The 15337-nt window shown below is 43.2% G+C and overlaps 2 long non-coding RNA genes across 9 annotated transcripts; one reads left to right on the top strand and one right to left on the bottom strand.

Moving 5' to 3' along the window:
• The first annotated feature begins 246 nt into the window (after nucleotides 1-246).
• On the top strand, nucleotides 247-1902 carry LOC124650508. 2 transcript variants are annotated; one of them, XR_006987029.1, is made up of 3 exons: nucleotides 247-715; nucleotides 806-1256; nucleotides 1655-1902. It is a non-coding gene; the product is annotated as an uncharacterized LOC124650508 (long non-coding RNA). The 2 variants fall into 2 exon arrangements; XR_006987028.1 differs by having other exon boundaries at nucleotides 247-534; nucleotides 625-715; nucleotides 806-1902.
• A 5754-nt stretch (nucleotides 1903-7656) lies between these two features.
• On the bottom strand, nucleotides 7657-13786 carry LOC124649599. 7 transcript variants are annotated; one of them, XR_006986709.1, is made up of 5 exons: nucleotides 10914-13786; nucleotides 9500-10681; nucleotides 8742-8799; nucleotides 8483-8576; nucleotides 7659-7897 (listed from the first exon to the last, which is right to left on the bottom strand). It is a non-coding gene; the product is annotated as an uncharacterized LOC124649599 (long non-coding RNA). The 7 variants fall into 7 exon arrangements; XR_006986705.1 differs by lacking the exon at nucleotides 8742-8799; XR_006986706.1 differs by having other exon boundaries at nucleotides 8483-8799.
• Between the last annotated feature and the right edge of the window lie 1551 nt (nucleotides 13787-15337).

Consider the following 15337-nt stretch of genomic DNA (forward strand, 5'->3'; position numbering starts at 1 on the left):
ATGTTCACAACTAATGAACTTAATGGACCATTGAGAACAAGCAAGTGCGTGACCCCTAGCGAGCTTCTGGAGCTATCCACGATATCCCCTGGCGCGCTGGCTCTGGGGAAAAAAAAGTGAATCGTCGACTTGTACTGCAGTTGTACTACGTGCTAGCGAGGTAAAGAAAACCGGCTCTCGCCCCCACCCTCTCCCTCCCAAACCCTAACCCACTCTTGCTGGCGGCGGCTACCAGGAAGAGCACGACCAACGGGCAGCCGGCTGCGGGGAACGGCGCCACCGATGGTGGCAAGGAGAAGCACACGCGCGGAAGCGGCGGCGGCCTCCATCTCCGGCTCCTTTTCATCGCCCACGGCAGCCGGCCGAGATCAGCCTCCTCCACCCCACCCTTCTTCGTTGCTCAAATGGAGGAGCACGAGCAACCCTGCTGCCATTTCTACTCTCGCATCTTCCTCGTCAATGCTGAAGAGGAGCACGAGAAGCCATCAGAGTCATCACTGCAAAAATAGGGATGGATTAGAATGTTAACCCGAGGTGAGCTGAGCCCTGCCCTTCTCCCCTATTCGCCTCCCCCGTTTTCGAGCTAGAGCAGTTGTTTGGCTCCGCTCATTAGTCTAGATGCAGGGGAGCTGCTGCAGCCAAAGGCTAAGATGAAACGCCTAATCTGTTGTGACCTCGGCTCCACCCGATCTTGCCGGATTTGCATCTTTCCCAGGTACCCACACCAATCTCTCCCCCTTTATTTTCCTTTTCCTATCCTCTCTTTTGATTTAATCCCCTTAACTTCTCATTTTACTGTGTGCAGATGCTTTTTAATCTATGCTAAGGTGCTTGATGAAATTCCAAGCAGACTGACATGGAAGATTTAGCTATGTGATATTTGTTCTTTGTGGTCTACCTACTATTTTTTTCTTCTTCTGAATTGAGCTCCATTCAACTATAAATTTGTAGTCCATCTGGCTTTGGTCAGATCTAGGAGAGAAAAGAGAGAGAGTTCGGTGAAAAAGAATGTGTTTTTCCCCAGTGAACAGAATCAAGTTCGTTCTTGCCTTTTGATGTTATATGGTCTGTGGTACAGTAAACATGAGTATTGACCATAAATGTTTCTGTATATGTATGCTGGAAAGTGGAAACTAGACATTCTAATATTCGTTTGGATATCTTCTGCAGGAATTTGAGGCTGCTACATCATTCCATTTGGTTGAGCTTCCTAAAATCAAAGGGACATGTTGGACTTTCAAGATATAATATCTCAGGTCTTAAACTTCTCATTTCTGTTGCCAAACTATTTGAATAAGTTCGACTTTCATGTCTCTTAGACAGTTGACATCATTTGTTAAAATTTGTATTCATCTCTACAAGAGTTTTCTGATGGTAATTAAAGGAGGTTTTTGAAATTCGAATCTGACACAAGTGCAAAACAGACACGGTAAGCTACTAACTATAGTGTTAGATATATGCTCTTTACTATAGACATGGGAAATATAAAATATCTGCAGATGATTAGACAATGTGAGTCTTCCCCTATTCTCCCCTATTAGCCATTTGCATACCTTATTTATAATTAAGCACTTTCCTCTACTTCTAGGTATGGTGGTCATCACATCCAGCTTCATAGATTAGCTAGCTAATGGATATGTGCAATTATTTTCAGGTCAAGTGAAAAAATAAACTTCTCGATTTCCTGATTTAACATGATCATCGAGTTTTCCATGAGGTAAGTTTGATTCATGAGGAAAAACTCTCAGAAGCAGCGTTCTTGGTGGCTTGGAGGCGCAGGTTTGTTTTTCTTGCAATTTTGATTCCTCGGAGTTCAGTGTGTACTTGGACTGATGGTATTTTACGCTTTTGGGTTGTTCCTTGGTTTGCTTGCATGGATTATAGGTTTAAAAAATTAGAAGCGGTAATGGAGCTTCTCCATGTCCTATGTGAATGCATGTACAGCTGTACATTAATTGCAACCTTTTTGTGATATAATGTGTCATAATTATCCTTCAACACATGGGGTTGAAATTGCAATTGTTCATTTAGTTTTATTATTATGCCTCCTTGAATTTCCCAAACTAATATCAGTGAGGGTGATATGCCTGTTATGTCATGTTGTTGTGCATCAGGGGAAGATTTTGTGCTTGCAAACGAGTGACAAATGCTTTGTTAATTCACATTGAGATGTATTTCAGGTTATCAAAAGGACGACACAAATCTTTCTGGTTCTGCATCAATTTGTTCCGTGTGGGTTGTAAAAAAAATAATGTGCAGTTAGAAGAATATAAGAATGTGGTTGTATGATTTATCTCATTAATATTTCACATCATTTGCGTTGGAACTCTCCCTTCAGATTCTTTGTGAACCTGTTGTGCCCAAGACAAACATCACTCTCATATTTGTCTCCTCTCCCAAGTAAGTTAACTCATGCTTTTCTCTTGCACCTTGTGATACATATAATTTATATTTAAAACTATGTCTACTCAATTAGGATCAATTTCCATTTGCTGCTGAAATAATCTTTATGAGCTATGTCTACAGCACTCTCATACATTTGCTACATGATCTTGACGCTTTATTTGGGCTCATGAAATAATTTACTTTATTTACTTCTCTATAGATGTGCTAAGGTTTTTTTTTATATAAATGACTTCTGTACCATTGCCCTTTCGTACCCAGGTTCTTCTTTGTTGTGATATTGTTGAAAGCCTTTTCAGGTTTACGTAGTATATATATACTTTTACAAGGATGTAGTTATCACCCTATTTCTCCTGGATCAGTTATTGCTCTTGAATTTCTCTAAATGTGAGCAAGCAACTATGCATAGGGCTGTATCATCTTTTGTTACATTGGATAAATCTTCTCGAAACGAAGTACATTTGTATAGGTCGTATTGTACTGCTGTGACCGTATCTGGTCCGTCATCAGTGTCGTGATCCTAGCTCCTCTAGCGTGAATACTGCTCTAGGTCTTGTACATATATCATACTTCGCAAGCAGACAGTCAAACTGCATTAGCCCATCCATCTTACAATGTTGTTACTTAATACTCCATCCATTCCACATTTGTTACCGAAGGTTCGTCTAGATTCACATCCATCTACACACTAAAACGCCTCTAGATAAATGCGAATCTAGATAAATCTGAGTCCACTAATTTGGAACGGAGGGAGTACACAATAAGCTTGCAAATATATGAACTGGTAAGAATACCAAACTATTCTTTACAATTTAAGTTTTTTTTTCCAGTTACTGCAGCAGGTTCATGAATCATGAGTACCATAGGCAGTGCTGACTGCAGGATCTCTTGCCTTATGTCAGGACCTTTCGTCATCTTTGTTCTTCACAAATATGCACAGCCTAAGCAAAAGAACATTCCACAGCAAGGCTGCGATAACAGCTAGGATGAAAACAGTGGTACCTGAGAAACAAATTTGAACATGATGGGAGTGAGATATTACCTTAGAATGATTCAGGGCTTCGGAAGTTCGGTTTTTGAACAAACGAGCTAGAGCTGAACCAACTTTGGATGGCCCCCTTGTACTTCTTTCCCTTCTAGCTGACATCAAAATATCACTGAAATGGTTCTGCTCGGCATGTTTTGGTGTGCAGCAGATTACCTTCTTTTTCTGCGTTTTCTATTAGCATTAGCATTTGTTTCAAGTTGTATTTATTATTGTATATGTAGAGCAGTGATTCATTTTTCAGTAGCACCCAACCTGATATATTATAGACTGTTCTACAAGATGCTACCTAACTTTCTGTACCAGTAATGTTTCTGATTCTTGTGTAGTAAATTAGTAATGTTGTGCGACCTGGCTGCCTGGTGAAGTGCTGAGGCATCGATGCCAAAATAGTTAGAAATATAATCTAACCTAAGTTTGGCAGTTTGCTTTAAAATTATCTTACATAGCAGAACGTGTCGAAGAGCGATGTTGTTTTCTTTAGGATGATGCTGGGTGGAACCTGCTGAAAGAAATTGGAAAAGCGACCAGAACCTAAATTGGGCCGCACCTGTGACAGACATACCAGGAAAAGAAAAGGAAGAAACCAACCAGATTGAAACTAGGCCAGGTTTAGGACTTAATTGGGACGCATCTGACCAGTTAGGAGCCGCCCCAAGGGGCGGCCCAACTACTAGTGTTATTCATGTACGTACTGATTATACGAAGACGCATAGTATCGTTTGCTAACACACACACACACACACACGCAACAAGCATGAATTATGTGAGCATACTCGCACGACATGATGGATCGAGCTTGCTGGCCTAGCCGATGGCGGGAACCTCGGCGACATCTCCAGAGGAATCGATGAAGACGCGAACGCGCTTGTTATCGATCTCTGTGGTGACGCTGCTGCCGACGGGCACCACGAACACACGCACGTCCGGCCGGTCACTAAGGATCTTCTGCTTTGCCACGTTAGACGGCGCCCCTAGCAGCTCCGGCCACGAGGATTTGGCATCACCCATCTTCGCAAAATCAAACACTTGAAAAATCTGAGCTAAAATAGACACGACAACAGTGCTCAGCGAGACCCATAGAAATCACAGGCATGTACACAAATATAAATACATAGAACTGCTGCAAGTGCTCACCTCTCTATTTGGAGGTGGAACCTGTGGTTTGGTTTGCTGACCCTTCTTTTGGTTTTCTTCCCGAGCGGGATGGAGATGGTATTTATAGGATGTAGTTTGCTGCCGATCGAGCAGGCATCTTTGAAAACGGGATGCTTCAACGTTTGAGACTTTTCCAGCTTTGCATAAGACTGGCACGCATACTGTTCGAGTAACATTTTTTCTCTTGCTTTGCTGTCTTTGACTGGGTGCGTACCCACCATGCGCATCCTGACAAGTACTAAATGTACGGCCGGCTTGCTCATGGTAGTTCGGCACTGATAGTGAAAGAGTACGGTGGTGGTGGTGGCGCCGTGGAGGTCGGGATGGGAGGATAGGGTTGGGGACTCCTCAAATTTGTTGTTGTTTATTTTTGACTAGTAAAATGCCCGTGCGTTGCCACGGATTCTCAATTTCCTTTCTCATAGCGCATATAAACATAATGCACATAATTTTTCGGCAGTATGTGAAGGAAGAGAACTTATATATCATTATTTCAACATCAACATCACTTTTTGCCAAAGGAAAGAGCATGCAATTTATTTTTTGAGAATTTCGGAAGGGTTTCTTCCCCTACCTTAAAAATTTAATTAGGGAGCCAAGACAGCTCAACGTTGTACATGCAAGAGGTTATAGGAAGGGAAAACATTTAGAGAAAAAGCAAAAACACAGAGGAGGGAATTTTATACAGTCCAATCTGTAAGCCAATGTTAGATAGAAGCCTTCTCCTTATGTTTGGCTCTAAGAGCCTAAAGTTTGAAGGTGTCCATGCATTACTTGCCTACTATGTGAACTGGGATTTCCACATCATCAAAAACTTTTCTGCAGTTGTAATGACTAAACTCCGGGCATTCTTTTTCTGAGCCGGGCATCTCTCCTTTGCGGTGTTATAGATATTTGTAAGCTTCTCACAGTTGGTTAAGTTAGTTGGTTAAGTTAATCCCTAAAAGTGCAAGGATTTGAACTGTTCTACCACAATTCAGAGCAAAATGTTCAAGTCTCCCTTTCCTTGAAGCCAAAGGGACATCTATCGTCATCCACAATTTTCTGATGGACAAAAAGGAGCATGCAATTTATGATACTGAAACTGGTGGGTCATTCATAACACACATATTTCACATTGCTTTTGTCCTTTGATGCTGGTTCATACATAAGGTTACAATTCATATAGTAACACGACACCGTGAATTGGGTAGCCTCCCAGTTTAACAGTTCATGGACCAAAAGTACACTCAGGTTTACACTTTTTCCTAAGGGCATCTCCAGCGGCGCGACGCATTTTAGTGTCCGCGCGCGTCCATTTGCATCGGCCCTTTTGGTCGAAATCGACCGCGCGTCCGTTTGCGTCGGGGGTGGCTCCAGCGACACGACGCTTTTTTTTAGGACGAATCATTTTTTTTAAACATGAAACATAATTTACATACTTAAAACATTAAAAAAACCTAAACGCCTACTGCGTGCTCATCGTCGCTGTGCTGCTCCTCGTCGCTGTCGAGCACGATGAGCTCCGGTATGACCCACGACCAGTAGCCATCTGGGGGAGCGTACGCCGGGCGCGCCGCCGGTGCTCGAGATTGAGGAGGCTGCGGCTGTGGCGGCGGTGGAGGCGCCCAGGGCTGCGGCTGTGGCGGCGGTGGAGGCGCCCAGGGCTGCGGCTGTGGCAGCGGTGGAGGCGCCCAGGGCTGCGGCTGTGGCGGCGGTTGAGGCGCCCAGACATAAGGCTATGGCAGCGGTGGAGGAGGCGCCCAGGGATAAGGCTGTGGCGGCGGTGGCGGCGGTGGAGGAGGCGCCGCCGACTCCAGGAGCGCCTATCGAAGTGCTTCATCCGCAGACAGGCCCGGCGGCATGGCGGCGGTGGCGTAGCGGGGCGGCCGGCGGCTGCACAGGTGCGTCGTACTCGGAGACGAGGACGGCGATCTTTGCCATCTCGTCGTCCGTCATGTTCTCCGGGAAGTCGAAGTTCCGGCCCTCCGCCATGGCCTGCTGCCATTCGTGGAGGACGACAGCGACGACGTAGTCGTCGCTGTCGTCCTTCACCATCTCGCTATGGTACGCGAGCGCCTCGATGTAGTCGTCGTACGCGGCGTAGGCTTCGTCGTCGTCATCGTCGTCCTCGCGGTCGTCGGCGTCGTTGTGCTGCGTCTGCTGACGTCGCGTCGGCGCCTGCTGACGACGAGCCGGCGGTGCAGGGCCGAAGGGATAATCCTTGTCGCCCATGAAGTCTGCCCTTCGTCTCCTGTCCGTCTCCGTGGACAGGTACGTACGCCAAAGCTCCGAGTCGATGGCGTACGCCGGATCGGCGCGGTGGTCCACCGGCAAATACCGCCTCCTGCGCCAGATCTCCGCGGTCCGATCAGGCTCACGCGCAGGTACTGGAGGGATGGGCATCCGGCAACAGCTGAGCCGCCAGGCAGCTGCACGCCGGACCAGGCGTCGTCGCACGGCATCCATTTGCCGTGCATGAGCCTCCCCACCGTGACGGGGAGCGGGATCTTCTTTGTGCCGCTGCCGGGGGCCTCGAAGTCATTTTTCTTCCCCATGGCGCTGCGGCGCTGGTGGTGCGAGTGGAGGTGTGGTGTGGGCGAAGGAGCGACGCGGCCGGTGGACTTTTAAGGGCGGCCACGCGCGGGATACGATGCCATTGAAGGCGGCGCAGAAGCCCAGCCGCCGCCCACCAGTGCTCAGCGTCCGTTTGCGTCGCGCCGCTGGAGATGCCCTAACTCAAAGCAACTTTCCATCAAACTTTTTTCTCTCTCTTACTCACATACAAGTGTCCCAAAGGCATGACAAGGATGTCTTTGTCAACCTTCTCCTTTATCACCAGCTTAGTTTCACCTCTGCCGCCACTGTGCATCACCGTGAACCGTTAAACTGGGAGGCTTTGTTCCAATTGTAGGACTCGAGAATCATTTACCTTTCAGAACTCACATGCTAGTTTCTAATAAAAATGGAACAGAAATAATTGAATGGCGAACTTTGCTTACCAAACAATATGAACCACAAGTACTGTTCCCAATAAATTTCAGAAACATATATCAATGATTTCATTCTAATAATTCATAAAGCTCAATACTGTACTTTTATATCTTCTAAAAATACTCCAGTTTCATATATAGAGGTTGTTCCTTTCTGCTACTAAGACATAACAACATGTAATTACTGGCCAATGTCCTCGCCTGGAACCTACAAATCACAATTCAGTAGTGCCCATATCCACTAAATTACAACTCACCTTAAAATCGGATTTGTAAATCAAAACGAAACACAGTGGCATTGTGCTGATCTGTAGTAGGCCTACACATTGGAAATTAAGTGTCAGAGACAAATTCAGGGAAATCGTTGTAATTATTAATTTATTATCACCCCGGATCATCAAGATTGTAGTAAAATTGTAGACTACCTGATCATAAATCGATTGTGTAGTACAACGAGACCAGCGAAGAAAATATTTTAACTGTGCAAATATGTTTCTATTTATTTGATTTGAAAACAGAAAGCAGAACATGGTAGCATAGACAGTTGGTAAAAATGAAACTACAAACTATAAAAGTTCTTACACCCGGGGAGCCAAACATGCTTCATGTCTGATGGAAGTCAATAGCCAGGGCAAATTTTTAACACAGATAGATAACTCATGGAGGACAAAGGACAGTTTTCAATAAATATGGTGGCCTTGGATATCGAGTTAGCACTTAGCACTACATTGAAATTTATGTGTGAGCGCACGACTCCAAATTATGTATGCGCCTACTGAACCGTAACAGAGCATCAATAGTTTTTAGAGTGTTACAAAAATAAATAACCGTAGGTAATCATGAAAGCACAATAATGGAAAATAGTATACTAACTCAGATTTGAATAGAAAAAAAAGTAGCATACCATTATAAATATAACTCAGAGCATGAAGCATCTGGTAGAGAAAGAATTGATGGTCCACTTTGGCTAAGTCATACTGGAATTGATTTGGTGGGATCTGAGAAAATTGCACAAAAAGGCTTATGTAATTTAAAGATTTCAAAGGTAAACAATTTCATAAGTAACACTGGAACTGCCAAGCATTTTTAGCATTTTCAGAACAGCAATAGCTGGCATAAAAAAATTGGAAGAATAATTAAGTTATGAGAACAATCGAAAGAACCTGATCTTGTCAGGTGTGACAGCAAGGAGAGCAGTAACTTGGTGTGCACAAGATATTCCTAACAAATAAACATATAAGTTTTGAGCATGGATTCAACTAATGTTAATTTTATATTCCGGGTGTCGTAGAAAGGAGCAAGAAAACTAAGAAGTCAGCAAATATTCAATACCTCGAAAAATTAAACCATGATTACCTGAGATGCAACATGCACCAATATTGACAGTACACATGGACGATTAACAGATGAATCATCATGCAACAGCTGATGCAATCTTAATTTTTAACACAACTAAGTTTTTTGATGCTCATGTCTACATGTAGTAAATGCAAGAGAAACTTAGTTTCTTAAACACCCCTTGTATGGTTGTACCTGGTATCTAGGGAATAGAATAGAACTTCTCCTGTGCTATCTTAACACAACTATCATCCATGATTCCTTTATCGCCTAATTCCCTTTTTACAGGAAACAGTACGAAGATCCCGACTACTTAAAAAGAAAAAAACAAGTATATACACAAGAGTGGATAAGAACCAAGATAAATGAAAAACAGAACATGAATTGACAGAACAAAGGTTAACAATAAATATTGTGCATAAGCTAGTAGCAAGGCCTTGTCCAATCGGAAGATATTTGAGTATCATCCTCAGTGCAAATATAAGTGAGAGCTAACCTCACAGATGATACTGCTTAAAGAAAGAGTGTCCCCAACAGATAGAAATGTAAACGCGCACACATGATGGTTATATATAGAACTAACCATTTATCAAGACCGGGTCCCTTCATAAGATCATGCCAGAACTTGCAAGATGAAGCAAGGCAGGCAAGGGGGCTGGATCAGATATGTGCGATAGGATCTTGTACATGATGTCCATAGGAAGTTGTGGCGCTGGCGCTTCTGAGTAATCTTCCTCCATGATCTTTCCCTGCAAAGAAAAGCAAGGTACCATGTTTGTTAATCTCATCAATTAAACAATTGCCCCAAGGGAATTATATCATAAAGTTTCTTAGATTGACTTAACAAATGGATCTGTTACAAATATAAAAACAATGCACTTGGAAGAACACCCACATGAGAATTTAAACAACCATCGACCATAATAACAAGGAAATGCAAAAATATTAGTCAAATCTATGATTATTTATATAGAACCCATGTTATGCCTAGAAGATGTGCTGGAAAATCCATGAACCTATTCGGTAAACTTTATTAGGTTGACTTAACAGAAGGATCTGATAGAATTATTGAAACAATGCGTTTTGATGATCCCCACAGTACTGCGAGTTCCAATATAAACCATCATCCAGCGTAATAGTAAGTTAAAATTTGGAACATGCTACAAAGGTATGATCATTTCAGCAGAACCACGATATGCCTACGATTTATGAAGCTACATGGTAAAAACACACCTCAGCAGTGCAAGAGCTAATTACTGACCAAAATATCAATGTGATTCAGCTCCAATTACATAACAAGCTCTAAGTAAATAGAAAGAGTACATATGTATGCCCCACAGAACATCATTGCATTAACACATTTTAAGCTGCAATTGATTCAACAAAATAATGAGCAAAACTTGAAATAAAAAGACAGCAGTTATTCTATCACAACCACGAGCACACAAATCCTAGGCATATAATGCGTGACTGATGATTCATGAACCTATGCAGACAGTAAGAGCAAAGCACATGGCCTGATGAACATGAAAATAACAGGTGTCTTCAGTGATATTGTTGTGTGTTGGAGGAGGTAGGGGTGAGAGTGACCCGCGGACGTAATTGTGGCAGCAAGATGCCGGATCTGGAGGAAGAGACCGAACCTAGAACAATGCGGCAGCGGCCACAACCTCGACAGTGGGCGGCTTGATCTTGATGACCTCGTTATTGCCAATCGTCTCATTTTCCCCAAACTCTAAATCTGATCTCAAATTCAAAGCTTCATCTACAAAGGACCATACATATGCGGATCTTATTGTCACAACAGTCAACTTGCAAGAATCTATATCTACAACAGCAACTAATTCTTCGATAATAATGCTTGAATGGCTGAAGTTACTTATCATTTTCACCGAGAAAGTTACAGAAGATAGAAATGAAGGGTTAAATCACACGTGAATTTACCATTAACTACCAAAGTTGTTTCCTCGGAATAGTTGAACCTTGTACCGACTTACCTTGATAGCATGATCATCAACCACCATATCTAGCAGTATCATCAACCATCAACTGATTCAAAAAGGAAACCTTGTTGTTGCACGTAGCACAACCAACCTACACTTCTGCTCCTGCCTTCCCCTTATGTCATTGCCAATGGTGGACATGCAGTGCCAATCACTTAACAGATGAAGCAGGGAATAAAACCATGTGGTCTTTTGCATAGGTCGGATCAAGCAGGGAATAAAACCGTCATGCCCAAGGGGATATGTTACCTTACCTGACACAGTACCAATCCAAAGAGCATGGGTGTCAAGACTTGTCACACATGTCACTGGAGTAATCATATGGTCTGCTCCGGCTCAACATGTTTAGCTTAAACACTTTTTATTGTATTCTGCTATGCGCTAAAATCTGTATGATTGAAATGATTGGTTGCTGATGCCTCATTGGACTACTGACTGATACTTGGTAGTGCAGTACCTCTACAACATTTTTTTTCCATGTGGCCTATAGGAAGGGAGGCCTTCAGGTCTTCCATTACAAAAAAATAAGCATAAACATCATAACACTTATGAGCTTAGTTGGTTGACTGCCAACACTAAATATTTGAGAATCAAGAGTATTACAAATTGCTTTTCATAGCGAGATATGAAATGGAAGTTAAGCATGGTAAATGTGCAGGTATAGCCAGAAACACAATCTACGTAAAGATGAATAAAATGGCAGCAGTATCTCATAATGTCGGTTCTCCTTAATCTGAACCTGAAAGTAATTTCTATTTTTTTCGATCAACTGAAGTCTGATGGAAGAGATCAATGATATAAACAAACTAATTAGCTAGGATACCATTTAATTCACTTCATGCCAAAAATCAATTATTGCCGATTAAGTGACTTTATGACCTCACTAACATAAGTAAAATCATGTATGTCATCAACTCATCATGGTCTGAGGAATCAAGTAAAAGAGTGCCAAAATTGATGGGATAAACTAAGTAAAAAATGCAGATGAAGCCGCAAGTATCATCCTAACCAATGGGCGGTCAACATCATCACATCGTAAGCCTCACCATGAGAATCAAACGGTGTGTCCAATGATGATTCTATGACATGATCACCCCTGGTATCGTCGTACCTTCAGATAGTGCACCTACCTTGCTTGTGCATAGAGTATGTCCAAATACATTGGTATTGTCTAAATACAAGAATGGAGTAATTCCCTTGCACTCCCATGTATAATTTAACATCAGTTCAGCCATACAGTACATGGAATTACTTAACGAGCTGACATAAAATCGTACATGCAGATCCTTTGCACTAACCTCTTTGTCCTCCTGGGTCTTCTGGGTGGTAATTGTAGTAATTATAAAAAAGAATAAATATGGTTAGTGTGGTAATTGCATGATCTATCATGAATCACACGTGGACACTACTTGGCATTACGGTCACCATTCTATACATACAGTGTTCGAAAAAATCAGTGGAAGTCAACCAACATAACTTGCTACAACAACATAAATGGCCTTGCATGTACAGAGGTGTTATAGACCTGCAACCTGGCAATCCATATTGATTACTATTCAGAAATGAGGTTCCATTCAGCCTGGCTCCCCAGTATTTTGCTTGATGCACAACTAATATTTTTACTGCAATATGTAACAACAAAACATTACACGCACCAGCAGTAGCTCCTTGGTAGTTGGTACTACAGATAGTGTTATCTCTGTTAGGTCCAAAATCATGTTGACAAAATTGGGAACGAGAATAAAGTGATATCCATCGACTGAAGCACTGAATATGGGAATATATGTTTCAGACATAAGACTAAAGAAATGTGAGATAAAGTTCCCTATTCACCAAAAGATTAATGAGTACCAGGAGAATCAACCACTGACCCACAGTCCCAAGTTAAATCAAAAATGATAATCATAGTCCAAAACAATCGAATGAAAGTTGAAACTAATATACCATAGTTGCTAACCAAAGGTTGGGCATCACTATTACCTAGAGGAGACGTGCTGTGGATCTGGCTTCTGCAAAATGTGTGAACATGCACTACTTGTAAATCTTCTTGTTCTATATAGGAGAAAAAAATAATTAATATTATTAAACCTGATACTGAAATATAAGTAAAGTGCTGAGTTAGCTAGAAACATATATCTTTACATAAGAGCATATATAGGAGAAACATATCTGTTTACAGATACTTCTAATGAAAACTATGAGGCACATAACACAAGTTAGTTCCAGAAGTACTACTTATACCATGTGAAAAAGAATCATAATTTCCAGAAGTACTATCTTATAATCTCGTGCAAGTAATACTAATTCAGATGTCATCAATACAATAACCAATTCAGGAACCATAGTGTTAGCCTAAAATCACAATTATTTCAGGTTTAGCAGATGTTTTTCAACGAAAGCACAGTTGGAGCACATTTTTCATACTCTTGGGCAGCTACTGAACCAACCTATACATACAGATTTCTCCTTCATGTAAATAAACGAAAAAGCAATTCTAAGTTTCTAGCAATCAAAATACAAACTACTTCTCATGATTCTAAATGTTATGTAGTGATATGATATGAAATTAGACAGTATACATAAGATGTAGATTTTACTGATGTAGCTCAGCAGTTTGGTTTCAACTTGACAAATTGTGATGATCTCGGGTATTTCTCTTCTATTCATCTTCTCTTCTATGTTTCTTCTTCTCTAGTGCTCTTTCCGTGGAGTGCTAAAGCAGCAGCAACCACATCACGCCTTCCTCCCTCTTTCGTCGTATCAGATCGGCGGGACCTAGGGGCGGCGAAGAGAGGCGCGCGAAGGATGAAGTGGAGCGGGCGCTGACGACGCGGAGCTGTGCCGAGCCTGTGTGGCGGCCGTGGAACCCACAAAGGACGAATCGGCGGGAGGAGACACCACCAGCGCCCATCGATCCAGTCGAGGACGACGCACCCACGTCCGGGGCGGCGGCGGCGGCGCGCTGAAGAGGAGGCATGCGGCGTTCCCAAGGATGGGGAACGGTAGGCGGCGCAGGAGGCACCATCGGCGAGGGCGAGGAACCTTGGCGGGGGCGGAGGCGAGGATGATCCTTGGCGTGTGTGCGGCGGTGCTCGTGTGGTGGTGGCCGGCCGTGACAGGGTCGGATTGGATTCTTGGACTTTGGTTGAATTTCCAAATCGGGAGGGGCTAAAGTGTAAAAGTGCAGCGACGCAGTGCGACGACGGAACCGATTCCGCGATCGACGTAGGTGGGACGACCAAAACTAAAACGTATTGGTAGAATAAGGAACCAGTTTAGTCTTTTTAAGTAGTATATTAGCTAGAAACATATATCTTTACATAAGAGCATATATAGGAGAAACATATCTGTTTACAGATACTTCTAATGAAAACTATGAGGCACATAACACAAGTTAGTTCCAGAAGTACTACTTATACCATGTGAAAAAGAATCATAATTTCCGAAGTACTATCTTATAATCTCGTGCAAGTAATACTAATTCAGATGTCATCAATACAATAACCAATTCAGGAACCATAGTGTTAGCCTAAAATCACAATTATTTCAGGTTTAGCAGATGTTTTTCAACGAAAGCACAGTTGGAGCACATTTTTCATACTCTTGGGCAGCCTACTGAACCAACCTATACATACAGATTTCTCCTTCATGTAAATAAACGAAAAAGCAATTCTAAGTTTCTAGCAATCAAAATACAAACTACTTCTCATGATTCTAAATGTTATGTAGTGATATGATATGAAATTAGACAGTATACATAAGATGTAGATTTTACTGATGTAGCTCAGCAGTTTGGTTTCAACTTGACAAATTGTGATGATCTCGGGTATTTCTCTTCTATTCATCTTCTCTTCTATGTTTCTTCTTCTCTAGTGCTCTTTCCGTGGAGTGCTAAAGCAGCGACAACCACATCACGCCTTCCTCCCTCTTTCGTCGTATCGGATCGGCGGGACCTAGGGGCGGCGAAGAGAGGCGCGCGAAGGATGAAGTGGAGCGGGCGCCGACGACGCGGAGGCCGTGCCGAGCCTCGTGTGGCGGCCGTGGAACCCACAAAGGACGAATCGGCGGGAGGAGACACCACCGGCGCCCATCGATCCGAGTCGAGGACGACGCACCCACGTCCGGGCGGCGGCGGCGGCGCGCCGAAGAGGAGGCATGCGGCGTTCCCAAGGATGGGGAACCGGTAGGCGGCGCGAGAGGCACCATCGGCGAGGGCGAGGAACCTTGGCGGGGGCGGAGGCGAGGATGATCCTTGGCGTGTGTGCGGCGGTGCTCGTGTGGTGGTGGCCGGCCGTGACGGGGTCGGATTGGATTCTTGGACTTTGGTTGAATTTCCAAATCGGGAGGGGCTAAAGTGTAAAAGTGCAGCGACGCAGTGCGACGACGGAACCGATTCCGCGATCGACGTAGGTGGGACG

Source organism: Lolium rigidum, chromosome 4 (genome assembly GCF_022539505.1).
Source record: "Lolium rigidum isolate FL_2022 chromosome 4, APGP_CSIRO_Lrig_0.1, whole genome shotgun sequence".
NCBI classification, from domain to species: Eukaryota; Viridiplantae; Streptophyta; class Magnoliopsida; order Poales; family Poaceae; genus Lolium; species Lolium rigidum.